Below are 20918 nucleotides of genomic sequence, written 5' to 3' on the forward strand. Positions count from 1 at the left end.
AAGGGAGCAGCGATTCGGCCTCGCGGGCTCTCTGATCATTCCCCGGTGGCAGTTCAAATTGACTTGTGCAAAGCACGCCCCCCTTTCAGATGGCGAATGTCCGCGTGGCATCTGCAGCGCCCTGATTACTCCCAACATCTACGTAGCGCGATCGCCCACTATTGGCAGGACAACCTTACTGGGGGGATGGATGCAGTGACCGTCTGGGAGGCTATGAAGCCCACCCTGCGGGGAATAGATATTGCTTGGTGTGCATCTGCTCGCCGGACTCGGCTGGAAAGCATTGTTGCAGCTGCAGGGCGGGTGGAGGAGCTTGAGGCTCGACACAGCGAGGCACCCGATGATATGGCGCTGCGACTACTCCTGCAGGCACAGCAGTCTTACTCCTCGGTCTTATTAGACGAGGCTCGTCAGGCGTGGTTGGCCACCCGTAGCCGGGTGTACCAGTGGGGTGACAAATCTTGCACTATGCTCCATAGGCTTTGCCAACAGACCCTGCAGCCTCTTACACTGCCGGGCCTTGTTGATGGTGCGGGAGTGGCGATCACAGACCCGGCAACTCTTGCAACGAGTTTTGCGCGCTATTATGGGCATCAATATGCCACCCGGGAGACCCTCCCCCCCGCCGCTATTGCTGATTATATTGCGTCGGTTCCCCCATCTGCTGTGCCCGATGAGGTGCGCGATGCCCTGGACCTTCCCCTGACGGCTGAGGAGCTGGGTGACGCGCTGGGTCAACTGAATGTGGGCAAGGCGCCGGGGCCGAGCGGATTCCCCAGCGAATTCTATAAGAAGTTCCATCTGCAGCTCGGGCCGCATTACATGCGGGCCCTGGAACAGGCGCGAGAACATGGCCGCCTCCCACCGGATTGGCGCCATGCCGAAATCGTGGTGTTCCTGAAGCCGGGTAGGCCCCCTGATCGCCTTGAATCTTATCGCCCCATATCCCTTATTAATTTCGAGGCCAAGCTCCTGGCCAAGGCGCTGGCCAACCGCTTGCTTCCCCACATCTCAGCCCTTGTCCACCCAGATCAGGCAGGCTTTATGCCGCGCCGGGCAACGAGACACAATATACGGCGGGCGCAGGCCGCGATACAAGCGATTGAGTCTTCGGAGGATCCGGCGGCGCTACTGCTGGCTGATATCGATAGTGCCTTTGATTCGGTCAGCTGGACCTTTCTTTTTACCCTGCTGCCACTGCTGAACCTCGGCCCGGTCTTCCTTTCCTATGTCAGGTTGCTTTACACCGAGATCACAGCCTCGGTGCGTATCTCAGGGGCGGCATCAGCTCGTTTCCCAGTGTCCAGGGGCACGCGTCAAGGCTGTCCGCTCTCCCCTTACCTCTTCGCGCTGGCCATGGAGCCGCTGGCCGCCAGGGTGCGCCGCGATGCGCTCTACCGTGGCTTCGTCTGGGGTGCGGATCACTCGGACCGCATAGCTTTATATGCGGATGATGTGTTATTTTTCATGACCAACCTGCAGCGTACGGGTCCTCGTGTCCTGGAACTGATGCAGGAGTTTGGTCAGGCGTCGGGGCTTTTCCTTAACCCGCGCAAGTCAACCTTGTGGGTGCTGGGGGGTGACACAGTGGCCTGCCCTTGGGCTGCGTCCCTTCAGATGGCTGTGGAGGGGGTGAAATACCTGGGTGTCTTCCTCTCTGCCTCGCCCGCAGTGGCGTGGGACCGGAACATCCAGCCAGTGTGGGATCGGGTCCAACTGGACGTCAAGACGTGGACGCGCATGCCTCTTAATATCTACGGCCGATCGGCCATCTTTAAGATGGTGGCCTTGCCCCGTCTCCTTTACCAACTGCAGAATCATCCCTTCCAGGTTGACCCACAGTGGTTCCGTACGGTTGACTCTGTGCTGGGCCGGTTTCTGTGGGCTGGAGGTGCCTCCAGAGTAGCGCTGCGCACATGCTTCCTCTCTACGTACTGCGGCGGCTTGGCGTCCGCGGATATTTTGTCTTACTATCAGGCCTCCCATCTCCTTGTGCTTAACGAGTGGTGGTATGGGGACCGTAGTGATCCGGCCTATGCACTGGAGCATTCCCTGATGGATGGCGCCTCCCTTCACACCTTGTTGTATTCGGCCGGGCGGAGGTGACTACTTCCGCAGGTCACCCAGGTGGTCTTCGCGGTCTGGCGGCGGGCCCTGCACCGTATGGGCTGGTGGGGTCGACTGACGGCTGAAACCCCGTTGTGGCGTAATGGCCTATTGCCGGCGCTGGCGTCTCTGTCCGGGTTTGCCGGCTGGGATGCGATCGGGATCTCGTCCCTTGGCCAGGTCCTCTCTGGTACTACCCTAAAATCCTTTCAGGACCTCAGTTCTGAATTTAGCATGCCCAGGACCCAGTTCTTCCGCTACCTTCAATTTCGTCACGCTCTTACTCCTAGCCTGGTGGGCCTGGAGCAGCTCCCTGCCTTTAGTCCCATCGAGGCAAAACTTTTTATGGGAGACCTGGGTGACAAGAAGGTCTCTCAGATATACAGTTCTCTGGTCACTCACTGTTCCCCTTCGCTCTCGGCGCTGAGGGCCTCTTGGGAGGGTGATGTTGGTCCCCTGGATGACGACGACTGGCGCGAGGCCCTTGAATCTCCCCGTGGTGCTGCTATAGCTATCCGCCTCCGCTTCATCCAGTTCAAATACCTCCACCGGGCTTACTATACTAGACACCGCCTATGGCGGGCGGGCCTTATCGCGACTCCGGAGTGCCTGAGGTGTGGTTCTGAAGAGGGCACCCTTTTTCATACTGTGTGGTCCTGTGAGAGACTGACTCGATTCTGGGCTGGGGTTTGGGACTGCCTGTCCGAGGTGTTGGGATGGGACCTGCCCCGTACCCCTAGGCTGGGCCTTCTTCATGTTCTGGAAAACGTTGGGGGCAATATTTACAAACGCCATTTGTTGTTGCTGGGGCTAGTGGTGGCGAAGAGAGATTTGGCGCAGGCCTGGAAGAGCGAGCGCGCCCCCCCACTCGGGGCCTGGAAGGCAGGCCTGGACTTCCTCATGGGTCTGGAGCAGCCTGTTTTCGAAGCCCGGGGGTGTCCCCGCAAACATTACAAAATCTGGAAACAGTGGGCGGATTACAGGGGCCTGCTTCTTGACCCCCCCGTGGATATTGATGATGCATTACCGCTGGATGTGGACCCCGCACTCTAGGCTGCTGGCCGGCTCCACCTTGTAGGTCATCTCCTATTGCTGGACTGTGATCACGTGCACTGGGTTAGGGTGGGATAAGGGGTGGGTAGCTGCGGGCGGGGTGGGTTGGCGCTTTTGGGGTTGGGTGGGTGAGGTAGTTCGTTATCTTTCAGTCTATAACGCTGGGTTCAATGCTGTGCTAATGCTGTGTCTCTTTCTATCTGTCGTTGACAGTCTCCTCCTGACTGTGGAGGGCTGTACTGAAACTTGCTTGAACTCATAATAAAATTGGTTTTGAAAAAAAAAAAGAATACATTTTAGTTTTCCTTGCCCAAACCTCTTGGCACTCAGCCTCAACATCCCAATCAGTATCCCCATCCCAGTCTGTTACTACAAAAGGTGCTCCTAAGGTAGCTGCCTTACAGGTCAGGTTGTGTGGACCCTGCCATTTGTTGTTAAAATAAATATGGGTCCGTAAACGGAGCACAATCCTGTACTGACAAGGGCATTGGGCAGTGTGTGAGCCTTCGCTGTCTATTCTTGGACAAAATGTTAATCTACATTGGGTTCTACCACCTGAGTGTAGGCATTGTAGGCCCAATGCAGCTATACGACCGGCCGGGAACCCTTGCCGTGCATGGCACTGCAGAAGAGTTCAGCACTCCAACTAGGGTGCATGTCTTTTATACCTGTTTAATGTAGAACTGTTAAACCACATTGACGTAGGTGTTTGACCGCAAGCATACAGTTATGTTGCTAAAATCCTGAGAACACAGAAGTGGTATCATAAGAACACAGAAATGGTATCACAGTGGACCAGGTGTTTGATCGGGCGGTCAGCAATGCTTGACCGCAAATTATAAAAAAGTACACTTTCAACATAAGTTTCTCTGAAAATATATAAGAAAGCGGAACTTTGAAACAGGTGTTATCATGCAAAGGTGCTGTCTTGGTTTAGTTTGAGCAAGCTTGGAAAGTTTCATAATATAAAAATAAAGCAAACACAACCTATGAAATAACGAGAATGTACCAGCTGGCCCGGTCTACGTGTTATATGGGCTATTCTTGTAACTGTGGAAAGTTTCTGCGGTTGGCCAGGCTGCCTCGCAGTGCTGGGAACAAGAGAAAGGCATGTTTGAGATTAGTGGGGCCTAGTAGATTTTGTTATTGAAGAGGATAACATTAGGCAGTGGCCTTATAGATGTAGCAAGGGAGGTGTGAAATACTATGGTACTTAGTGACTGTGTAAAATGGTCAAGATAACGCATCCCCCAAGTTTTAACTGGTGGGGCCTATATAAGGGGCTTCATGCTGCATGGTTAGAGCAGAATGTTATGTTGGGAATTTGTATGGTAAAACGTGACCCTCCTTCAACACTGAACTATCTTTTGCCTGCATTTGCCAAAAAGAAAAGGACATTTTTTTCTTCCCTTTTTTTGGAAGGACACAGTAGGTACATAGGTGGTGAGAAACTATGCTCCAGCACAAGTAAATTACATACAAGAATGACCCCTGTCACCATACTCAGCTTCTACTTATACACTGATGTACATAAGGCTATCGTACTTGTACCTTGTATGTCATGCCTGTCTCTGATGTACTACAATATGATTTGTCATGTTGCCTTCCATCAGTCAACTAGTGCATATGTAAATTGTATTAATCATCTACTGTCACTCCACACATGATCTCAATTGTGGGCGTCTGTTATATTTTGTCTAGGCTTCCCTATATTAGTGTTATTACTGTCTCTGTGATCTTTTACCCAAACATCCTTGAGACTGCCATCTCACCGTACTCATTTAAGTGTTGCTTAGCATCCCACTCATGTTTCTAGCTAGTCCACTAGCCTCTATACTACCATCAACTTCTTCAACTACATTCTAGTCTTCTCTTGTACATTTACTCCACTTTTGTTTTGCCCATCACGTCATTTCCAGACGTTTTGGACCGTGTCAGTCACGGTCTAGTTTTGTTCACCACGCCTCCTTAAATACCATGTCATGGCTTCCGCCGTTTTCCATATCCGGAAACCAAGACAGAATCAGTGTTTCCTCCTAGGCCACCAGATTGAATTGCGGTAAGACATTTCTGACCGATTGCCACAACTATGTCATTAGTTTTAATCCCACCTCACTGGACTTCTCTCTCTTTATCAGATAACCTCGTTAGAATGGCGTACCCGCCTATTAACCTCTTAAAAACACTGGATAGATCTCAACACATTTTCCTACGGGTAAGAACGACCCTCACTCTATTCAGTGAGTATTCTTCAAATTCGAACTTCATCCCTTCATTTTTCCCCCCTCCTCCCATTTTCCGCAGTGCATCATCCTTGTTTTTTCCACCGTCAAGTCCTCACATCGCATCAGCTTAAGGCTTAAGGCTACCGACACTCCTGAGGCGGAAGCCGGGAGAGACACTCGGTTTTTTAAAATACTTTTAACTTTCATTTGTTGCTTTTACCTGTTTGCTTGCAGTTCTTTGGGCACTTTGCACTTTATACTCTATCTGGCCAACCCCGCGCAGCAGATGTAAGCGCTGCCGCGGGCTGGGATTCCACTCATTGCCGCCATTACTCGAACAGCCCACAGGCCACAACCACTAACGGGAGGCCACGCCCCCTTTCCTCACCCTATAAGAATGTGTATATCTCGGACGTGCAGCGGACGAGCGCAGCGGGCGCGCCGCCAGCGCGCCGAAGGCAAGCCCGTCTGCGCCCGTCCGCGGCCGGTCGGGGCACGGGGCATGTCCCTCTGCCGGTTTTATTAAATATTCTTCTGCAGATCTGATCCGATTGCATTCCTATTGGCCTATCCCCCCGCGACTCTGTTGAGCTTTGAGCCACTGGGGTTTCTCTGTGCTAGAGATACCTTCCCTGAGATAGTTCCCCTTCTGTCCTTAGTCCCCCTCTCAGCCATCAACCCCCCATCCAACAAAGGGCTTTCAGACCCCAATCTTACAGTGAGCTATGTTAATACTCGCTCGCTGGTAACACCAGCTGGAAATCTTTGCTCTGTTAGATTCCAGGAAACCGGATATATTGTTGCTGACGGAGACTTGGCTCAATGAGGAGTCTACCCCTGACATTCTTGCTGCAATCCCCACTGGCTATTACATCCTCCAAGCAAACAGAGCTTCTGGTAGGCCAGGAGGTGGGGTAGCAGCGATTGTGAAACATCCTATCCGATTCTCCGCCCTGACTACCGTCAGTATTCCTTCGGTCGACCACCTTGTGCTGAGACTGGAATCCCCTGTGTCCCCTTTTATCTGTGTCCTAGTTTACCACCCTCCCCAATCCATGCCCGATTTCCCTACGATGTTTGGAGACATGCTCTCCCAACTTGTCATTAATAATTCCAAAATCTTAGTCTTAGGGGATTTTAATTATTGGCCCCTCGATGCTAAAGAGAGTGCTTGCTCTGTTATATTTTCTGACCTCCTGTCTAGTATGAATTGTCTCCCACATATAAAATCAGCAACCCACATTAAGGGTCACACTTTGGACCAGGTTTGGACCTCCAACCTGGACATATCTGCCCCCCTCATCTCACCCTGTTTATAGTCAGACCATTTTATAATCTCCTTTTCTCTTACGGCTACCCTCTGCCCTAGCAGAGCTTTGGAGGGCAACCTCTCGGCCCAGAATTGGAATAGGGCCGATCTCAGTAACTTTGTCACCTTACTCAGAACCTTCACCCCCCCCCCAATTTCGGCTCCATTGACACCCAAGCTTCTGCCCTCACACACTGGTTGGAATCAGCCAGTGACATTGTTACGGGTGCGGGAGGAATAGGCAAAACGTTGATCTTAGTTTTTGTGGGTTTTATTTTAGTATACAACAAGTCTGAACTTTTCTTCTTGACTGTTCTCTTTGCCCTTGGAGAACGGCTTCTTGCGGTCTTTCTGATCCGAGATTCCGCCGCCGCTGCTCTCTGCTCTCTGTCGGGTCTTCTCCTCGTATTAGGCTCTTCGGGTTCCGTCTTGCCGCTCGTTGGGGATACAGGAGAGAAGACAGAGTATATCAGTGGTCTGTCCGCTATGTCAATTACGTGATGGGGTAAGGGAGTGAGGACCAAACCATAGGTGACACACACGCAAACTATTACCGGCGTGAGGGGTGTTTAGTGCTCAGGGAAGGGTGCACCCGGACAAGGTATGGACAACCCAGGTTTAATCGGAACTAACTGCTGTACGTTTGACCCAGCCCCTGAATCTGTCTCGTACCTGGTTGAGCCATACACCTCCCCTGGGTGTATGGCTGGGCGGCTCGTAGTGTCGGTGGCCTCCTGGCTTCTCCTCCGCCTCCTCTTCAACGGCTCCCGGTTTTCCCTCGTCACTTGCTTCCGAACTCCGTCTCGCTCCGTCTCTCGCTCTGTCTCCACTCCGCGCTCCGGTCTCCTCCCTCCAGGTGAATAAACACGCTCCTGATTCGTTCTCCCTGGAATAAGACGTCTCAGTGTCCTGTCTTGACTACTCCCACTGGTATTCCCAGTCAGCATTAAAGGGCCAGTGTTCTGATTGAATGTCCACGTCCGTGTCGAAGTTCTGTAGAGGGTAAAATGGGTTAGAGGTAGAAGTGGCCAGTTGTCCATTTGTATATTGAGTATTTTCCTGTATGCGTGACGGCCCAAGGTTGTTACATACCTCCCCCTCCGGACACTCACGATCGGTGAGTGGGTGACGTGATAAAAAGTCCGCCCCTACATTATCAATGCCTTTACGATGATGAACTGTGAAAGTGTAAGGCTGTAGCGATAAAAACCAGCGAAGGACTCTGGCGTTTTTGGCTTTATTGCGGGCCATCCACAGTAGTGGAGCGTGATCGGTGAAGAGATCAAAATGTCGCCCTTCCAGGTAGTATGCCAGTTTTTCAATGGCCCATTTGATCGCAAGGCATTCTTTCTCTATAGTTGCATACTTCAATTCCCGGGGAAAAAGTTTTCTGCTAACGTACAGGATCGGGTGGTCATGCCCATCACACCCCATCTGGGAAAGCACAGCTCCAATGCCGTAATCCAATGCATCTGTGTGTAACGAAAAAGGGCGAGAAAAATCAGGGGATGACAACACTGGGGTCGAAGTAATGATGGACTTCAACGCGCGAAAAGCTTCTTGCATTAGTTCCGTAGGCCGCACTGGTGTAGATGCCTTCCCTTTGTCTTTTAGGGCATCGGTAAGGGGTGCGGCTATATCCGCAAACTGCGGAATAAACCGACGATAGTAGCCAACAAGACCTAAAAAGGATCTCAGCTCCCTCCTAGTTGACGGGAAAGGGGTGTCGGCGATAGCCCTCACTTTCTCAATTTGCGGTTCAATTAGTCCATGACCCAGAACATAGCCAAGGTATTTGACCTTTTGAAAGGCCAATTTACATTTCTTAGCGTTCACCATAAGACCAGCTTTACGTCGCGTCAGCAATACAGTGGACAGATGTCTGACCTGGGTCTGCCAATCTGGACTATAGATGACAATGTCGTCCAGATAGGCAGACGTAAAGTCCGTCAACCCAGCTAGAACAGTATTCATCAACCGTTGAAAGGTAGCCGGCGCCCCATGTAGGCCAAACGGTAGCACCGTAAACTCAAAATGACCTTCATCTGTCGAGAATGCAGTCTTTTTAATGTCCTCTTGCTTTAGTGGAACCTGCCAATACCCTTTAGTTAAATCAAGGGTAGATATGTATTTAGCGTTTCCCAGTTTCTCAATTAATTCGTCCACTCTGGGAATGGGGTATGCATCGAAAAGCGAGATGTCATTCAAAGCGCGAAAGTCCATACAAAACCTCCTACTGCCGTCTGGTTTAGGGACCATAACAATAGGACTAGACCAATCACTTTTGGAAGGACGAATGACACCCAACCGAAGCATTTCCTCCACTTCAGATTTAATTGCCGCTCTCCTGGCTTCGGGGACTCTGTAAGGTTTAATCCTAACTTTCTTGTTGGGAGGGGTATCAATACAATGTTCAGCCAACGACGTCCTCCCTGGGCGGCTCGAAAATACATCCCCAAAATTAACCAGAGTATCCCGCAGTTCCACCCGTTGTTGGGACTGTAATTCCTCATTGTGAACCAGCAGGTCAATGGTCGAACCGTCAGCTCCAGATCCCTCCGTCAAGTGAATGTCGGCAGGGGGTGGGCCCAGCCATTTTTTCAAGAGGTTAATATGATACGACTGTTGTTTATTAGGAGCAATTTGTAGCTTATAGCTAGTGCGACCTATGACGGCGCAACCCTGTAAGGGCCCATCCATTTGGCCTTGAATTTGTGTGAGGAGGAAGGTAGTAGAACCAATGCCCAGTCATCAACCTCGAGCTTCCTCCACTTTTTACCCCTGTCATACGCACGTTTTTGGTTATTCTGGCTAGCCATAAGATGATCCATCGCTAAACCTCTTAACTTTCTCAGTTTAGTTTTTAGGGCCGCGGCGTAATCAAGGGTCGTAGCAATTTCCCCCCCTTTCTCGTTGACCCATGCATCCCTGGTCATTTCCAACAAGGAGCGGGGTTGACGGCCGTATAGAAGTTCAAACGCCGAAACGCCCATACTGCTTTGTTTCTGCGCCCTGATGGCGTATAACGCCAGTGGTAACATTTTATCCCAATCACTCCCACTGACTTCCATCATCTTACGAAGTGTAGATTTCAGTGTATGGTTGTAACGCTCCACCAGTCCGTCCGTCTGGGGATGGTAAACAGAAGTACGGATCTGGTGGATGTCTAACGTATCACAAATCTCCCTCATTAGCTTGGAAATGAATGGAGTACCCTGGTCTGTTAAAATTTCCTTTGGGAAACCAACCCTACTAAACAGTTCGATCATTTTATCTCCCACCTGTTTAGAATTGGCGGCAGATAAAGGAAATGCCTCCGGAAATCTCGTGGCATAGTCGACCACGACCAGTATGTGTTGGAACCCCTTTTTCGTCTTGGGTAAGGGACCTATGAGGTCCATGCCAACCCGTTCGAAGGGCTTCCCAATAACCGGTAACGGCTGTAAAGGCACGGCCGGTGGCCTGACCATATTCATCCTCTGGCATACGTCACATTTTCGACAATACGCCTCAGTATCTTTATAAATACCAGGCCAAAAAAATTGCCGGAGAATATTCTGAGTTGTTTTTTCAGCTCCGGTGTGGCCGGCAACAATGTGACTGTGCGCAAAAAAAAGGACCTGCTCTCTAAAAGAAACAGGTACTAAAAGCTGAGCAGAGTCACCCTCTTTTCCAATTCTATACAGTAGTTCATCCTGTACGACGAACCCGGGAAAATCTGTGGAATTTACATTTCTTTGGTGGGCCTATTCCCAGGCGTTGAAGAGGGTTGGGTCACTAATTTGGGCAAACTTAAATTTTTTATCCAAAACCCATGGGTCTTGTGAAAGAACCGTATGTACCGGTTCATTGTGTGTCCCTGTGGATCCAAACCCTCCGTCTCCCCGGTCCGTTTCCTCCAACTGATTTACTTCTTCCAATATCGTAGGCGTTATGCTTTCGCAAATAAGTTGTGCCACTCGATCACCCTTGGTGACCTGAAATGTTTCTGGTCCAAAATTAAACAGGAGGATCACCACATTACCCCTGTAGTCCTCGTCTATAACCCCTGCCCCAACGTCAATAAAATACTTGGCGGCTAACCCTGACCGAGGAGCGATCCTGCCATAGCACCCTGTGGGGACTGCTATTTGTAAGTCTGTTTTGATCAGCGCCTTCTCTCTACTCGGTATCACATAGTCATATGCGCTGTATAAATCATAACCTGCCGCCTTAGCTGAACCCTTTGTGGGAGCCTTTGCATTGTTTGTTAGTTTTACAAAACTAAGGCTATTTCCTTGTGGCCGTTCATTTAATTCTGTATTATTTTCATAGGGTTGTCCGTGCGTGGCCAGTTTGTCTTTGAACATATTCAAGAAACCCGGGTTATCGGTTCCAATGATCAGGTCCTCCGGTAAATTTTCCATCACCCCCACCCTTACCGCTGGTGTTGTACCTGCCGTTGACTCTATTATAATGTCGGCAATTGGATAGGGTCTGATGTCCCCATGGACACATTTAATGTTAACCTTCCCCTTAGAAATGTACTGTTTTGGACTCACATATGCTGATTGGATCACGGATTGGCGGCAGCCGGAGTCTAGCAAAGCTAATAGCGAGTGTCCATTTGCTTTTACACTTACTCTAAATGATCCACCCATCTCTGCCGAGAACAGTACGGCCTTGGGAAGGTAACCGACCTCCATAGGTTCTTCTTCGTTTCTTTTCCTCGGACACATCCTGGCAATGTGTCCCCATTGTCCACAATCAAAACATTGTGGCCCGGACGTGATGCTGTTCTCTGTTCTCCAGGTGCGGGGTCGTGTTACTTCTCTGCCCCGATAAGAATTTTATTCAGGACGCACAAATATTTTCCTCTCTCTGTCTTGCTCGAATGGAAAACTTTTTGGTTGTGCGCGAGCAAAGGAGGAGGCCATTTCGACTGCTTGTGCGGTCGTTAAGCTATGATGCTGGCGCAGCCATTTTTGTGTGGCGTATGGAAGGGCCTCCAGAAACTGCTCCAAGTAAATACGGTCCAGTATTTCTTCCTTGGTACTCGTAGAGGGCGTAAGCCATTTGTCCGCGGCCATTTTAAGTCTTACAAATAATGTTTTGGGGTTTTCCCCAACGGAGCCCCTTTCTTTTCGAAATCTCAGTCTGTATGCCTCCTGATCTAATCCTAAGTGATCCAGTATTATTTTCTTTATCTCCGTGTATGGAGAGTTTCCATTTGGGTTTGCCACTTGATAGGCGGCTTGGGCTTCCCCGCCTAATAGTGGTGCCAAAAAAAAACGGCCATTTGGCTACCGGCCATCCACACGCCCTAGCTGCCCTTTCGAAATTTAATAAGAAGGCGTCAGTATCTTCTCCTGCCCTATATTTTTGTAGTGAGATTGCTGGTGTTCCGTGAGATATGGCTCGCTCCGTTGCTCCTCCCCTTTGAACAGGGTCTACCCAAGGTTGTTCAGTTTTCTCCTCCAAGGCTTTTTTTATAACTTCTCTATCCGCTTGTGCAGAGGCTAAGTGCTGCTCTATTACCCACTCGATTCTTTCTTGTCCTTTTACTAACTGATTCACGACCGTTTCCATCTTCACTCCACAGATGGTTCCTATGCCCGCATTCTCCACCACTGTTACGGGTGCGGGAGGAATAGGCAAAACGTTGATCTTAGTTTTTGTGGGTTTTATTTTAGTATACAACAAGTCTGAACTTTTCTTCTTGACTGTTCTCTTCGCCCTTGGAGAACGGCTTCTTGCGGTCTTTCTGATCCGAGATTCCGCCGCCGCTGCTCTCTGCTCTCTGTCGGGTCTTCTCCTCGTATTAGGCTCTTGGGGTTCCGTCTTGCCGCTCGTTGGGGATACAGGAGAAAAGACAGAGTATATCAGTGGTCTGTCCGCTATGTCAATTACGTGATGGGGTAAGGGAGTGAGGACCAAACCATAGGTGACACACACGCAAACTATTACCGGCGTGAGGGGTGTTTAGTGCTCAGGGAAGGGTGCACCCGGACAAGGTATGGACAACCCAGGTTTAATCGGAACTAACTGCTGTACGGTTGACCCAGCCCCTGAATCTGTCTCGTACCTGGTTGAGCCATACACCTCCCCTGGGTGTATGGCTGGGCGGCTCGTAGTGTCGGTGGCCTCCTGGCTTCTCCTCCGCCTCCTCTTCAACGGCTCCAGGTTTTCCCTCGTCACTTGCTTCCGAACTCCGTCTCGCTCCGTCTCTCGCTCTGTCTCCACTCCGCGCTCCGGTCTCCTCCCTCCAGGTGAATAAACACGCTCCTGATTCGTTCTCCCTGGAATAAGACGTCTCAGTGTCCTGTCTTGACTCCTCCCACTGGTATTCCCAGTCAGCATTAAAGGGCCAGTGTTCTGATTGAATGTCCACGTCCGTGTCGATGTTCTGTAGAGGGTAAAATGGGTTAGAGGTAGAAGTGGCCAGTTGTCCATTTGTATATTGAGTATTTCCCTGTATGCGTGATGGCCCCAGGTTGTTACAGACATTGTGGCTCCACTTAGACAGATTAAGCTTAAGCGCCTTCACGACGCTCAAAGGTGGTTCACTGAGGACCTCAAAGTCCTGAAGCTGGGTCTTAGGCAAGCCGAGCGCCGCTGGCGACGCGGCTATGCTCCCGACATGAAGCTGCGGTTTACGACCCTGCTCAAAGAGTACAAAGCAGCGGTCTTACAAGCTAAGACGTCTTATTTTTCAAAAAAAGATTGTTGACTCCGCCACCAAAACCAAAGATATTTTTTCCATTTTGGAGGAGCTGTCAAACCCAGATAGGGTCACTATTAAACCTCTCCCTTCCCGTGCACTTTGTGACTCCTTAAATCAGTTCTTTGTGGAAAAAATCGCCAATATTAAAAACAGCATTCTGTCTATGGCCCCGCTTCATCCCCTTAGGCCTGACTCCTCCCCGCCCTCTCCCAACCCCAAGCAGCTGACTCAGATTCCTCCAATCTCGGAGATGGAGTTTCTAGCTCTCCTAAATAAGGTTGCCTCTGGATCCCCTACCGACTGTTGCCCTCCCTTGATCCTCCGTGAGGCTTTTACAGCCTGCCCCTCCCCCCCCTTTGGCGCTGTTGAACAATTCTTTCTCCTCTGGCATAGTCCCTAGGTCATTCAAAATCGCCGAGGTTGTGCCCATCCTCAAAAAACCTACGGTCATGAGTAATTTTCGTCCCATGTCCCTCCTTCCCTACCTCAGCAAAGTTCTTGAGTCTCACGTCACTAACATCTTGAGCACTTTTATCGAAGATTCTCACTTTCTTGACTCCCAACAGGCCGGCTTTAGACCCACTCATTCCACGGAATCTGTTATACTCTCAGTCATGGAGGAACTGCGGAGAGGGGCGGACTCTAACATCAGTCAGGTTCTGGTGCTCCTGGATTTGTCGTCCGCCTTCGACACGGTCGACCATGATATCTTGGTCGGCCGTATCGGGGAGGCTGGCATCCGGGGCACCGCCCTTGACTGGGTTCGCTCCTTTTTGAGCAACGGCCGCCAGGCGGTCCGGCTCTCTCAGTTTTCTGCTGACGGGGTCGGGCTGACTTGCGGCGTCCCACAGGGCTCCTCCTTATCCCCTCTTCTTTTTAATTTATACCTGACTCCCCTTATTCGATCCTTACGAAGTAGCTGTGTCACCGCGTTCAATTACGCGGATGACATCCAGCTGATCTTCGATATTAACTCCGCGGACCAGTCCATCGACAACTTTCGGTCTACCCTCTGTCACATCAGTGACTGGATGGGGGTGAATCACCTGAAACTCAACCCCGACAAGACAGAGTTGGTGCTTGTCGGGGGGGCTGCCAATCCATGGAAATCCACCTTTTGGCCCACGAGGTTGGGTCCTCCCCCCAATCCTGTCAACACAGTAAAAAGTCTTGGGGTTATCATCAGTAATGACCTTACGATGCAGCCCCAGATCAACGCGGTAGTTTCCTCCAGTTTTTTTCAGTTAAGGAAAATCCGAAAGATTGCCCGCTTCCTGACCACTAAGGCCCTTACCCTGGTCCTGTTGGCTTTAGTCATCTCTAGGATAGACTACACCAACTCCCTTTACGTTGGTATACCGGCATACCAACTGAAGAGGCTACAACTTGTCCAGAACCAGGTCGCACGGCTCATTTATCATCAGCCCAAACACCAACACGTCCGTCCTTTGATAAAATCCCTCCACTGGCTCCCTGTCTCTGAGCGCTGCAAATTCAAATTAGGTTGTATTATTTTTAAGTCCCTTGCTAGTATAGGCCCTTCTTTTATTTCCTCACTACTGCACCCATACGTCCCCTCCCGCAATCTCCGTTCCTCCCATTTGGCCTTACTTCAGGTCCCGACCTTTAAACGCAAAAAACAGGGAGGACTGAGGTTCTCATTTCTTGCCCCGCTTCTTTGGAACGCACTCCCTTTGGGCCTAAGACTTGCCTCTCCTTATACCCGTTTTAGGTCCCTTCTTAAAACCCACCTGTTTTGTAATGCCTACAATTAACGCTCTTCGCCCTACGGAATGTCTGTCTCCTTATGCTTTAGCGCCAAGAAACCGTTGGGTGTTAGTCGCGCTTTATACATTTTTTTTACATTACATCAGGCCGTGTTACACTCCCATGGAGGTAAGCAACTTATGCACTCAGGTCACACTTCTCCCTAGACTCAACGGGGCATGTGAGAGGGCCGACGGGGGCACCGAGACACGACCCTTACCTCCTTGCCCTGTGAGTCTCCGAAACACTGCTGAACTCAAGGAGATGCCGGGAAGGCAAGGGATAACCCTACCTGCTACCTCTCGCATACAAAGACATGTGAGCCGACAGAGGCAGTCCAGCGAATGGGAACCTGCGTGGGTGGGGCCTCGCTCCTAAAGGAGGTCCCTGAGAAGCCAGAAGACGCGCTGCTGTGGAGCCCGGAGGAAGAAGACACGCTGCAAAACCAACAGGGAAAGGAACAGAGGAGACGAGACGCTGTGCTACACCCGACAGGAACTATCGAGGAGCCGGTGCATCGCGATGAACAGAAGGAAGAAGACAAAGGACCCGAGGTGTGGACAGACGAGTGGTGGACACCCCCGGAGGATGCGAGAGAGCCGCCGCAGTTCAGGAGAACTGCGGCTGATGCGGTGAGTGACTCAGGGAAGAACGAGGGGGGCGAGGGAAGAGAGGGAGAGTGGAAGGGAAGATGAGGGGAATCCAAAAGGGCACCGAGAGCACCACTGTTTACGCCATATTGTAACCTCAGCACAAATCCTCACTGTCAGTCCGGCTTTGTCCTTCACTTCCACAGCCCCCCCCTTTTTAACAAACCTCCGTTTTATAACGCTGTGAGAGGGACGAGGAATCTGCTGACCGGATGCGTACAGAAGCAGGTGGCGACGCTAGAGAAAGACCGGAAGCAGCCAGCGGTCTAGCTGTACTGGGCGACTTCAGATCGGCAAAACAAGAGAAGGACTAGAAGACCGGAGAGTCAAAGATGGAATGGCTGCGCAGTTCATAGGCGGAGAGTAGCGGAGCAGCTGAGAACGAGGAGCCCAGGAATCAAGGAGGTGGAAGCAAGATGCAAGAGGAGCGGAGCGGTGGAGGCGAGACGCAGGAGGAGCGGAGCAGTGGAGGCGAGGCGCGGGAGGAGCAGAGCAGTGGAAACCCCGAGACACCATACAACACGGACATACCCGGCCACCAAAGGAAGGGAGAGGATGCCTCGGGACCTAACGCCACGGCCCTGTTTATGAGTCATGGCCCAAGGCAAGTGGCTCTGAGGGACTCATTTTGGTGGGGCTGGTGGGGGGTACGGGGTGCTAAAAGTCACTGGTTCTTGTTGGCATCCCTTCTACACTCCCTGACCCCTTCACATTCCTACACAACGTCGGGTGATGGTAGCACATAAAGACCCTAAGTAAGGAGTGGCCAAAAATAATCCCGGACCCTTTTTTTTTTAATTTTCTCTTTCCCTTCTTTGGAGACTCATGGGAAGAAGCCCAGAGAGCTGCAAGACAAGCCCCAAGACGCCCGGAGCAAGGAGCGGACACCCCTCCCTGAACTTAACCTTTGACTGTAGCCGTATTTTCTTTATTATCTTTGTATTGGGATAGGAACCTGTCCCGTACCTAAAAAACCAGGTGAAAACCTAAAGTCCTGCCAATAAAAGGATGGTTGAACTCAGAAAGTATCCCCTTTTGTGTCTGACCCTCGGACCGCCTACAAATTGGTGTCAGAAGTGGGATATTATTTCCTGTCCCCACGTGTCGAACCATGACACAACCTGTGCCTCTAGAAGACATAGTCACACAGTTGCCGAAGGACAAAGGCACTTGCAGTTAGTGTTTGAACAACAGTTGCAGGCGACAAGACTGAAAAGGGAAGCCTCACAGGGAGCCTTGAAAGAACAGGCTACCATAACCACTACTAATCAACAGGTCCAGGACACAGCCATTTTAAGGCTCACCGATGAATAGTAAACGCTCGGGTACACCCTAATATTCCTGGAACGGTACTACAAAAATATCAGGAAAGGGAAGACCCTGATTATTTTTTCTTACATTTTGAACAAGTAGCGTCCACAGTGGCCTGGCCCCGAGACATGGGGTCAATACATCGCCCCACTTCTCTCTGGAGAACTACAAGTGGCGTACCAAGCCGCCAATCCGATTGGAACTACCGCTTATGACGACATGAAAAAGGCAATATTGGAAAGATTAGGATTTGACCAAGAGCATTACTGAAATAAATTCAGAAAAGAAAAGTGGTCTGCTGGGGACAATCCTCTCGCTTTGTACTATAGAATAAGAGACATGGGCAATAGATGGCTAACTCCACACATACCACTATAGGAGAAGTAGTAGAAAAAGTTTATTTGGAACAATTCCTAGATGCTTTACCACCCACTACACATTCATGGGTGAAGCAACACCCGAATCTTACTCCCTCCTCAGCGGTGGACATCGCGTGTGCCTTTCATAGATCTCCAGACTCTAGCGCAGGCAACACACGACCCCAGTTCCCACTTCCCCCCGAACACAAACCTACTCTTCCCCAAGGTTCCTCATAAAACCGGACCCCAAACCAGTGATATCACCTCACTCGGTCCCTAGAACAGTCATGACCCCCTCTAGTACCAGCCGGCAAGTCCCTCAATGTTTCAACTGCGCGGAGTGGGGTCATATAGCAAGACAGTGTCCCCTTAAAATCCCTACCGTAGAACCTATGGAGGTGGGATATTCCCGAGGCAGAATATTCTTAACCCAGAAAGGCCCCCAACGCTATAAAACAGAGGTTTTGTTTCACGGCAAAAAGAGACAGGCTTTGCTGGACACGGGTACCATGTCACAGTGGTGGACGGATCCCTAATTGGAGTTCCCCAGTTACAGAGCACAGAACAAGTAAGAGTAACCTGTGTACATGGGGACACAAAATCATATCCTGTGGTGGAGGTCCTATTAGAAGTGGACAATGGCCCCCACTTGAAGAGGGTGTGATTCCTTCTTTACCAGAAGCAGTTATTATAGGGACTGATCACCCAAGGTTGAGACCTATATGGAAGAAACAAAGAGAAACATACAGACCTGGCTCGAGGAAGCCCCTTTTAGTAGTATGGAAATTGATCAGCCAGACCCCAGAGCTAGGAAGAGTAGACGAGAAAGGAGAAGGGAGAAAAGGGATTTTTCTTGTTCTCAGTTACCACGAAACGCCTTTCCTTTTTCCCTTTCAGACACCGACGGAGCAATGCATTGCAGCTTCCGAACTGCCCAACAAGAAGATAATTCACTCTCACACACCTGGGAACAGGTCCATGAGCAGCCACCAGATCAGGTAGGACCATATTTTATCATGAAAAAAGGGTTGTTGTATAGAGCAGAAAAAAAAGACTCACATGTTAAAATCCAACTAGTCGTACCAACTCCCTTCCGGGAGCACGTGCTCCTGTTAGCCCATAACAAGATAGGGGGAGGACACTATGGTAAGGAAAATACTCTCAAATATCTCCTAGAGAGATTCTACTGGCCCGGCGTATACAAAGATGTCGCTAAACACTGTGCTGCTTGTGTGTGGTGCCAATATACGAGTCCTGGGTTCGCCCAAAAAGCTCCCCTACAGCCCCTACCCATCATTGACATTCCCTTCAAAAGGGTTGGGATGGACCTAGACCATCCCCTGACACTCTCAGTCAGAGGACACCGCTACATATTAGTCATAGTAGACCACACCAGCTGCTATCCTGAGGCCTTTCCATTATCAAGCATGACCACTACAGCCGTAGCCCAAGCAATGATCACCCTGTTCTCAAGAGTAGGCTTTCCCTCAGAAATGTTAACGGACCAGGGAACCCCCTTTGTTTCTCGCATGATGGGACAGATATGTACCATCCTTGGGATAGATAGAATCAGAACATCAGTATATCACCCACAGACAGATGGCCTTGTGGAACGTTACAATAAAACGATCAAAAACCTACTCCGCAAGGTCGTCTCAGAAACTGGGAGAGACTGGGATCAAAATCTGCCCCTGGTTCTTTTCACCCTACGGGCACACGAACAGAGGTCCACTGGGTTTCATCCCTTCGAATTATTGTTTGGGAGGAAGCCAAGAACCCTATTGGATAGCGCGGTTGAACAGTGGGAACAAGAAGATGAGGAGGGGAAACCCCTGTTAAGATATGCCACTGACCTTAAAGCGTCCTTAACACAACTATGGAGAATGGTACACGACAACATGAAGGAAGCACAGGAAACGCAGAAGAGGTACTACGACCGTAACAGTAAACTTAGGGAATTCCAGCCCGGGGATAAGGTCCTTCTGTTACTCCCTTCCACGGAGGATAAGTTGTTAATGAAGTGGCAGGGACCATATGTAGTGGAAAAAAGAGTAACACCCGTCACCCACAGTGTACTATTACCTCACCGTGCGGTGGGTAAACAGATATACCATGTGAATCTCCTAAAAATATGGGAAGATGCCCAGCCCTCCCTGGTGGTGAAAAACCCTGCTTTTCTAATCTTTACCTCCCCGCCGATAGATATTCCTCTCCCGCCAGTCCGAGAAACCTTAGACCAGCCCATGCCTACTGGAGGGGTGTTAAACACTACTCAAAAGTTCCAAATAGGTGCCTTGCTATCAACCTTTCCTGGCCTGTTTGCCGCCCGCCCCGGACTAACGTCCCTGGTTCACCATGAGATAACATCCCTAGTCCCAGAGGTTGTAAAACAAAAGCCCTACCATATCCCTGAAGCACTCCGAGAAGCTGTGGAGAAAGAAGTATCCGAGATGCTACAAGCAGGAATAATAGAACCCTCGCAGAGCAACTGGTGGTCTCCGGTGGTACTCGTACCAAAGATAGATGGCAGCTTGCGTTTTTGTATCGATTTTAGACAAGTGAATGCCATCACAAAATTCAACACGTACCCAATGCCTAGAATAGACGAGATGGTGGAACGTCTGGGAAAAGCTTGTTATATCTCAACCCTAGACTTAACTAAAGGGTATTGGCAAATCTCGTTAGCTCCCGATTCTAAAGAAAAAACAGCATTTGCAACACCCTCAGGCCTGTACCAATTCAGAGTGCTTCCTTTCTGGTTGCATGGAGCGCCAGCAAACTTTCAGAGGTTAATGGACCATCTCCTAAAACCACACCAGAAATACACCGCCGCTTATCTCGATGATATTGTGGTTTTTAGTCAAACGTGGGAGGAACACTTGGGACACCTGAAAGCTATTTTTGCTGGCAATACAGGGCACTGGTATTACCATCAACCCAAAGAAATCACTACTAGGAACAAACAAAATACAGTACTTGGGCTACTCCATCCAAGAAAGACACCTAAAGCCGCAAGTAAACAAGATAGAGGCTATCAATTCTATCCCTAGACCAACAGCAAAGAAGGAAGTCCGCTCCTTTTTAGGCTTTATTGTGTATTATAGGCGGTTCATACCCAATTTTTCTCCCATTGCTAGCCCCCTAACCGATCTCCTATCCAAGGCCCATCCCACCCAAATACACACATGGACTTCAGTACATGAGGATAGTCTCAAGGCCCTAAAGCATGCTATATGCACCGCCCCAGTGCTAAAATGTCACGATTTTGAGCGTACCTTTGTACTTCAAACTGATGCTTCTGGCCATGGGTTGGATGCTGTACTGTTCCAACCTGACCGCTCTGATGAGCTCAAACCCGTATTATATATCAGCAGGAAGCTATTCCCGAGGGAAGCGCACTACTCAACGATAGAGAAAGAATGCCTAGCAATCAAA

The 20918-nt window shown here is 50.2% G+C and overlaps 1 long non-coding RNA gene across 1 annotated transcript in view; it reads left to right on the forward strand.

Annotated features, from left to right (window-relative positions):
- The first annotated feature begins 5169 nt into the window (after positions 1 to 5169).
- Positions 5170 to 20918, forward strand: part of LOC144798705 (uncharacterized) — a 148031-nt gene continuing 132282 nt past the window's right edge. Inside the window, exons 1-2 of the long non-coding RNA XR_013603621.1 lie at positions 5170 to 5218; positions 18381 to 18481. This is a non-coding gene — a long non-coding RNA (uncharacterized LOC144798705). The remainder of the gene's footprint in view (positions 5219 to 18380; positions 18482 to 20918) is intronic.

The sequence above is a fragment of the Lissotriton helveticus genome, chromosome 12 (assembly GCF_964261635.1).
Source record: "Lissotriton helveticus chromosome 12, aLisHel1.1, whole genome shotgun sequence".
Classification (NCBI taxonomy): domain Eukaryota; kingdom Metazoa; phylum Chordata; class Amphibia; order Caudata; family Salamandridae; genus Lissotriton; species Lissotriton helveticus.